General features: G+C 41.1%; 1 long non-coding RNA gene across 1 annotated transcript; it reads left to right on the forward strand.

Annotated features, from left to right (window-relative positions):
• Positions 1-1,318: 1,318 nt before the first annotated feature.
• Positions 1,319-3,533, forward strand: LOC119740265. Its single transcript, XR_005272661.1, has 2 exons — positions 1,319-1,532; positions 2,826-3,533. It is a non-coding gene; the product is annotated as an uncharacterized LOC119740265 (long non-coding RNA).
• Positions 3,534-7,998: the final 4,465 nt, after the last annotated feature.

The following is a 7,998-nucleotide window of genomic DNA, read 5'->3' on the forward strand; positions in this document are numbered from 1 at the left end:
AAACAATCTGCAGCAAGAAAAGCGAACATTTTAAAGGCGTGGAGGCCACATGAGACTATAGGGGCGCTGTTCAAGATACAAATATGTATCTTATAAGTTGTATGCTAACTTCCCTTATCACCAAAACGGTGCATTCAATGCTTTTGTATATACGGTAATGTTTGTTCTCCGTTTTTGATAACTATAAAAGAAAACCTCACAAATCGGCGGGGGGGGGGGGATTAATACCCCCCCCCAGCCATGTGGTTGCGAAGGGCGATTTCTAAAGGTTACGTAACACTTTATTTTGAATGAAACTACATGTACACACACATGTTCACGTTGGCGGGCGAAATCTTTGAAAATTAATTTCTCCCGTTTGGAAGACCGTATCTTCATGCGACTTTCAGGGTTTATTTCCCTTATAATGATCCAAGCATGTGCTAAAATCGTTTTGATATGTTCTTTACTTTTCGTTGAAATTGGAAAACAAGGCCTGGCCACGTGCGTATTTGAAAGCTGTAACACTGGCGTTAGCAATGTCTTTTAATCTTTTCAAGCCTCACAAATATTAATGAGGTTACTACCCACTATGGTGTGCAGTAAAAATTTGCATAAAAGCCTCCTTCACGAGTTATTAATTGATAAATATCACCCTTTTTGCCGGCTTCCATTGGTCGATACAGAGACCATGTGACGCTAATGAATATGCTAATATACCCGCCGTTATTGTGTCATGCCAGACCGAAATTGGTCAGCCGTAGCGCCTACGGCGCTATGAAAACCATGCAAGTGGGTTGGGTCGAAAAAATCCTCGTCGAGATTGTCCTTAGACATATATTTTGAGCTGTAACACAAGCGTTAGCACCAACAGATTAAGCTGAAATTCGGATTATACTTAGATGATATAAGTGTTCAACTACTCGTGAAATAATAACTTTCGTAAATTCCTAGTGTCGGACCCTGTTAAATTGGGGACCATTTTAAAAATTGGGTCCGACAAGTTGTTTGTCCCATTCCCACGGTGTGTGGTTGGAATTCTTAGTAACCGGGCCTCCTCCGCGCTGACCACGTCCTGTTCAGAAGGACATCTTAGACATTGCGTCACTCCACGAATCTAATTTTTTCCTCTAAAGTTCGCAGTTTCCATTGTTTCAATTCAAGGAAGTTCGATCACGCTGACCATTAAGTCATAAAAGGAGGACCAGATTGGTCAATCCCAAGCTGACCACGTTCCCTCAAGAATGTTAGCCCACTACTCCTTTTCTGATTGGCTTTTCCGAAGATGATATCATTATTTTAGCTATTTGACCAATTGGAAAGTTTTCCCAAACCTGTCCGAGCGCGTGATCAGCATGGGTTGAACCCCTGCTCCACCTCAATTCTTCAGAAGCGAAGAAGACCTCGATGCGAGAATATCTTAGAGTGCTACCCTTTGCACTTTTGATAAGTTAGCCTAGGAACGAGTGCGGACTTTCCATAAGTCATTTTCTCGTGAGAGACGTTCCTAACTCCTTCTTGCATCAATTTGCCACGTGCTTTTGTTGATACAGGTAAGCCGATGTTTCTCTTATTTCTGTATAATTTACTTGTATATAATTTTGATGATTGAAATAGCATAAGAATTGTCCCGCCTATGGATAATTTCGACAGCTTCACATCCAGCATGAGTTGCAGCCAATGATAATCTGATTGCCAAATTTTGATTCACTATGTATGCTGTATCTCTATTGTAGTGTAGATATTTGCTCTATAATCCTTTTATTCACTTTCCAATTCTTATCGTTACCGTTATACGATGTGGGTTTTTTATCACTGAATTGATCGTTAGGTTTTGACCACTTTTCATGTAACCCGAATCCTTGCCTGATTTCAGAATAACTGGCTCGGTCAGTTAGATAGTTGTATATAACTTGTACTTGATAATTCTGCATTTTAGCTTCAAGTGTTATTTGTGTATTCTATATTTCCTTGTAATCTTATGTTGAAGTGTTTTCAGTTCCATGATTTTGAAGCAAACTCTTGATGAGGCCGTTTATTGCCATCCCTCGTTCATTGTGTCCCGTTGATTCTGTTCTGATCTTAACCACCTGTGCTATTTCTTGCTAGTCTGTTACCACGGACACGGGAATGAGTGTCTTGTGTAATTGTACCCCTAGGTGTCCTTGAGTAAGGTCAGTACCCACACGCACAGTACCGTCTTTTTGGCTAAAACATTGAGTGCATCATGTCCAAATGATCAGGAGCAGCTGTGAAACTTTTATTTTCTCTGTGTACACACATGTACAAAATACGTGCGTGTAAGTCCCATTCGGTCTAGGATTTGTTTTTGAGTCCCTTTACATCATATTTGTCTTTAGTTCGAGATGATCACTGGTTTAAGGTTTTTCACGCATCCCATTCAGATAAGTTAGTGTGTCTTACGACCAGTTGCGGTTGAGAATATGTGAGCAATCATGCCCTTTGTCCCCCACATGACTAAATCTCATGTTTCAAGCATGCACATGTACAAAACACTTCCTTGTTCCGAACTTGTTTCTGATTTAGAATAATGTTCTGGGTGAACATCATCAAACTTTCAGTTTTATTAGTTGTTAGAGTATTTTTGTTTACTTTATCCTATCTCAGTTTTTAATGTTTTTTTGTAGTTAGTAATTTAATACAAAGTTGGTTCTAAATAAGAAGCGAAGAAGACCTCGATGCGAGAATATCTTAGAGTGCTACCCTTTGCACTTTTTAATAAGTTAGCCTAGGAACGAGTGCGGACTTCCCATAAGTCATTTTCTCGTGAGAGACGTTCCTAACTCCTTCTTGCATCAATTTGCCACGTGCTTTTGTTGATACAGAACACGGAGTCCCTAGGTCACGCTTTGAGGAGTCGACCCGGTTCGATTCTTCGCCCGGCCTGTTCCTGCTTCTCACCACCACCCCTCTCCGTCTGGACCACTGTTCGCTGGACTTCGCCTGGACGCTGCTGCTTTACACGGACCCCATCCGAGTACGACACCGCATCGGCAAATCAAGACGAGTTCCAACGCAACGCTTGAACCCAGCTAAGATCTTATAATTATACTATTGTATAAAATTCCTTGTTGTATATTATTGATGTATTCATTGATGTTTGCTATTCTTTGTGTTGATGTTTCAGTGGTTTGACTTCATTGAGCTTGTTGTATTAATTCATGCTGAACCTATGCATACTTGTTGACTTTTGACTTTCACAAAAAATTGAAGTTTGTTGACTTTGAATACTTTGCAAAATTTGTTTCCTTGGATTCACATGATCTGAGATTTTGGTAAATTGTTTTCACATCCTTTGATATTTTTTGGTCTTCCCAATTAACTTTTGTTGCAATTGTTTGTTTTTTTCCCCATTGTTTGGATTGCATTGTTGTTTGAAACGTTACACCACTGAAAAGTCACACGTTGATATTTGGATTTTTGATGATTCTTTTATAATTGATTTTTGACCAATCACTGTTGACATTGACGATTTATGATGTGTTGATGAAATAATAACAAATTGAATTCATAGAGGAAAGGACCAACTTTAATTTCTGCTATCTGTGTGATTTTTATTCTGAGCAAAGTTCCGTCATTTAACAACGAACCGACATAGGTCCTCAGACAAAGCTTGAGATAAACCTGTGACACCAGAAATTGATATAAATACATAGATATGGGGACGTTTTCAAACGATTTCTTCTAGACTTGAAAGTCTGCTTTACCAGTAACCAGTATTGAGGTTCGGCATCGATGACGGCGATTTTTTTCACTGACATGAAGTTTAGAATTTCTTCTTCCGTTATAATTTAACATTTTAATCATTCTGAGCATAATTATTTCTGAGAAACACAACGTTCAAAAGGCCATGTTTTTGAGGGTTCACGAATTTCACTGCACTGTTACAGCGTCTAAGTACGTAATTGGATTAGCTCAACTTGACAACCAGCCAAGCTACACCCTCGCAACCATATGGCTGCACCCAACCCAAAATCCAGGATTTATGCCCTCGACAGGAACGAATTTGAATGCAATGCACACCTGTGACGTGGAAAAATCTTTGTCAATCGATCAAATTGAGTTCTTGATCAACCTCTTGTACAATTAACTTTTTTTGTCGAGAGAACGACGATTGAATGAAGATGAAGTCAGCGTTCCAATTCACTTGAAATTGAATGGGCATGGCATTGAATCGAACGACTTCATGTTGAGATTGACCGGGAAAATTTGTAATTTCATCTTCGACTTCGAAAAAAAAATAAGAGATTTCTTTTTATGATTTTAATAGATTTACCCAATCGCGCATATTATTGTTAAGCTGAAAATACGGCCGAAATAGACTACTATTGGCATTGCCTTGGCCGTAGAGGGCGACTGATGATTCTACATCAGTCGCGACTCTGCCAGACGGGGTTCGAGGTTGACTAATAGTCAGGGATGTTAGGGCGTTATAGGGGCCGTTTGGTTCAGTTTCTTCCAAAAGCACCAAATTTGGCACAGATGTCGTTCATACCATACTATTTCGATTTTTGACGGGCGCCAAGACGGGCGCCCCACGGGGCCGCCAGCGTATTTTTTTTTCCTAGGAGGGTTAGGGGCAATGTCATGAATAATTCAGTTTTTCCTTTGAATCATTGCAAGACTTAGGTTCTCGTTCTATTTTCCCCTTAATTTAAAATTATCTCAGTGATAAATTTGGAGAAGAAAAATAGCTGATGAAAATGAGCAGCGACGACGTGGATTCGAACCAGGGATCTTTGTATCCATAGCTCATCTCGCTATCCACTAGGCTACTGTGTGGTAGCTCGACGACAACCGTTCTTTAAAATGCTTTAATGTATTGTAACTAGTTGAGTAACTAACAACAATGCTGTTGATGTCATTGTCCGTTCTCATGGATAAACATGAATTATTCATGACATTGCCCCTAACCCTCCTAAGAATAAAAATTACGCGGGCCGCCATATTGGCAAAATCTAATATGGCCGCCAACTGGGTCAGAGTTCAATCGAACTAAACAAGCTAGAATCATAAATAATACCACTTTTTAGGTATTTTCGGGGTCGAGTAATCTGAATCTGATGTTATTTTAACGATTTGAGGCAAGACAGATGCCCCAAGGGACCGCCATATTGGCAAAATCCAAAATGGCCGCCACATACCGCAGTTAAAAAACTTAACTAGCTAAAATCATAAGTAATACAACTTTGGAGGGGTTTTCGGTGTCAACGAATCTGAATCTGAGGTTATTTTAATGATTTGATGCCAAACGGATGCCGTTGGGGCCATATTAGAAAAATCCAAAATGGCCGCCAGCCAAGTTAGAGGTCAGTCACAGTTAAAAATTAAACGAGCTAGAATTATTAATAATACCATTTACATGGATTTTCAGGGTCGGAGAATCTGAATCTATTGTTTTATTAAAGATTGTATGTCACATTTTGCCCTAAAGGTCATTAAGGATTGGACTTATCAATAAAGATTATTGTTTGCACTATTTTCATTTAAATATTTAGAGATGATGTCTGCAGTGACAAAATGCTATGTGCCGCTGTGTGCGTTTAAATGGAGCTGTTCATTTGTAGAGGACCTTGCATATAGAAACCTAGTGTGATTGCATTTCAATCTTCCTTTGCATGTGCCTGCAGCTGCAGCGCACGAGAATGGCACATGTCACTGAAGCATCATTGAGAGTTGGTCCATAGTGATTGCCATGTACTGGTACCATCTTTGTGGCAGCCCCACACGATGAAGTCAGGAATTTCCTCCTGGACCGAGGTGGCCTGTAGTAGCGGTTGCTTTACATGTTCAAACAGCACGACAGGTAGCTGGGATGCTTCCGACAAGCTGCTTCCAGTAGTGAAGAAGCGATGTCTGGCCCCTTTGACACCTACAGTTGCACCACACCCCTTGCTCTGCATGAAATGGCAAATCAAGTTGTGTCGCACCATGTTAGGCTTTGGAAGAAGGGTGGTGCCAAGGACTTTGTCAGACCGAGATCGGAGTAGATGCTTTGGACTAGTATGTTACTGTACTTTTCACCACTTCTGAAGCCCACTAAGATCTCCAATAGGCCGAGGATCTTCAAAACAAGCTTGAAATGATCTCGAAAGTGATCGCAGTGACTCGACTCTCAATCCTTCACTGGCTCAGTGGGTCGCATATCAAGTTACTCCGGTGCACTCATAAGATGTGGATGCAGCCTTTTCTAGGTATAGGGCGTAGATCACGATTTTGGCATGGGGCTTTGCCGACTCGTTTGCTAGCACTGAGTTAATTGTATCCCAACCAGGTGAGGATGTCACCATCTGCAAACTGTTATGATGTGTCAAAGAAGTCAAGCTTGATGAGCCCTCCTCACTGCAGGGTTCTCATGCGAGAAATGGATATTTACGGTTTGGGCATATCACTGGAACTCACAAAGTGAGAGGTTGCCCTGAGCCTTTGTTATCTGTGATCAACATCTTGGGTGGTGAAGACAATGAAACGACCGTTGGTTGATAGCTCCACCCATCCTCAGCATGGCGGGCACACACCACACGCGCCTATACATCCTTACAATAACTTAGGACAATTTTCTCGCTCCAATCTAAGATTGTTTCTGTGGTATACGTAGAAATGTCAAACTGTCCGACATGTGCAGCTAATGTGAAAAGGTTTTTTTATGGAATGACGCACCAGAAACACCAGGTTTGACCGGAATGATCTCGAGTGGTAAACTTGACATCAAATAATTAAAATAACATCAGAATCAGATATTTGGACACCCCCCCCCAAAAAAAGTTGTATTGTTTTAACTGCAAGTACCTCCAACCTGGGTGGCGGCCTTTTTTTTTCAAAAATGGCGGCTCCTAGAGCATCTGCCTTGCCTCGAATCATTAAAATGACATCATATTTAGATTCTGTGACCCCGAAAACCCATTAAAGGTGGTATTATTTAAGATTTTAGCTCGTTATTTTCTTAACTGTGATAAATGTGGCGGCCATTTTGGATTTTGCCAATATGGCGGCCCCTTGGGGCATCTGTCTTGCCTGAAATCGTTAAAAAATAACATCAGATTCAGATTGCCCGACCCCGAAAATACCTGAAAAGTGGTATTATTTATGATTCTAGCTCATTTAGTTCAATTGACCTCTGACCCGATTGGCGGCCATATTGGATTTTGCCAATATGGCGGCCCCGCGGGGCGCCCGTCTTTGCGCCCGTCAAAAATCCAAATAGTATGGTAAGGACGACATCTGCGCCAAATTTGGTGCTTTTGGAAGAATGTGAACCAAAATATCCCTAAGACCCCCGACTATAAGCAATGGTTCTTTGAGTCGGCAAGTACACTGGTGAGGGCTCGGCAACAGCTTTCCCCACCCACCCACCCCACAAGGGAACACAGGAAGATGGCGCCGGCTCCGGTTTCTACTCTCCAATCGTTTCACACCCAGTCCTGAACAATGTAGAAGCTGGAGCCAGAAACAACAGAGCGGTGCAAATAGACTACTGTTGTCATTGTAGACTATTAGGTGAAACAGGGCAACCGCACCAAATACAAAGAACAGAACTACAGGTAGAAAACACTAACTGACATGGAGTGTACAAACATAAAGTTGCCAAAATACAAAGGAAACTAACAGAAAACAACATCAATTTTGTGTGGGCCAAGCAGCAGATTGGGGTAAGACATATTACAGAGATTTGTATAAGTGAGTTTTTAACATAGATTTAAATGTTTCTAAGGACGAGGCACTTTGAATTTTAGGAGGGAGACTGTTCCATAATTTGGGAGCGGTGACGGAGAGAGCTCTGTCACCATAGGGTGTTTTCACTGGAGGACCAGGCATAAGTTGAAGATGAGAGGATGTGGAAGAGCGTAGCCGGGTTGATGGAACTTTGGGTTTAATTAGTTCTGAGATATAAGTTGGACACTGACCATTACGAGTTTTGAAAGTAAGCAGAAGAATTTTAAACAGTATGCGTTGAATAATTGGAAGCCAGTGGAGATGACGAAGAATTGGGGTGATATC

This window comes from Patiria miniata, unplaced genomic scaffold (assembly GCF_015706575.1).
Source record: "Patiria miniata isolate m_02_andy unplaced genomic scaffold, ASM1570657v1 HiC_scaffold_5, whole genome shotgun sequence".
Taxonomy (NCBI): domain Eukaryota; kingdom Metazoa; phylum Echinodermata; class Asteroidea; order Valvatida; family Asterinidae; genus Patiria; species Patiria miniata.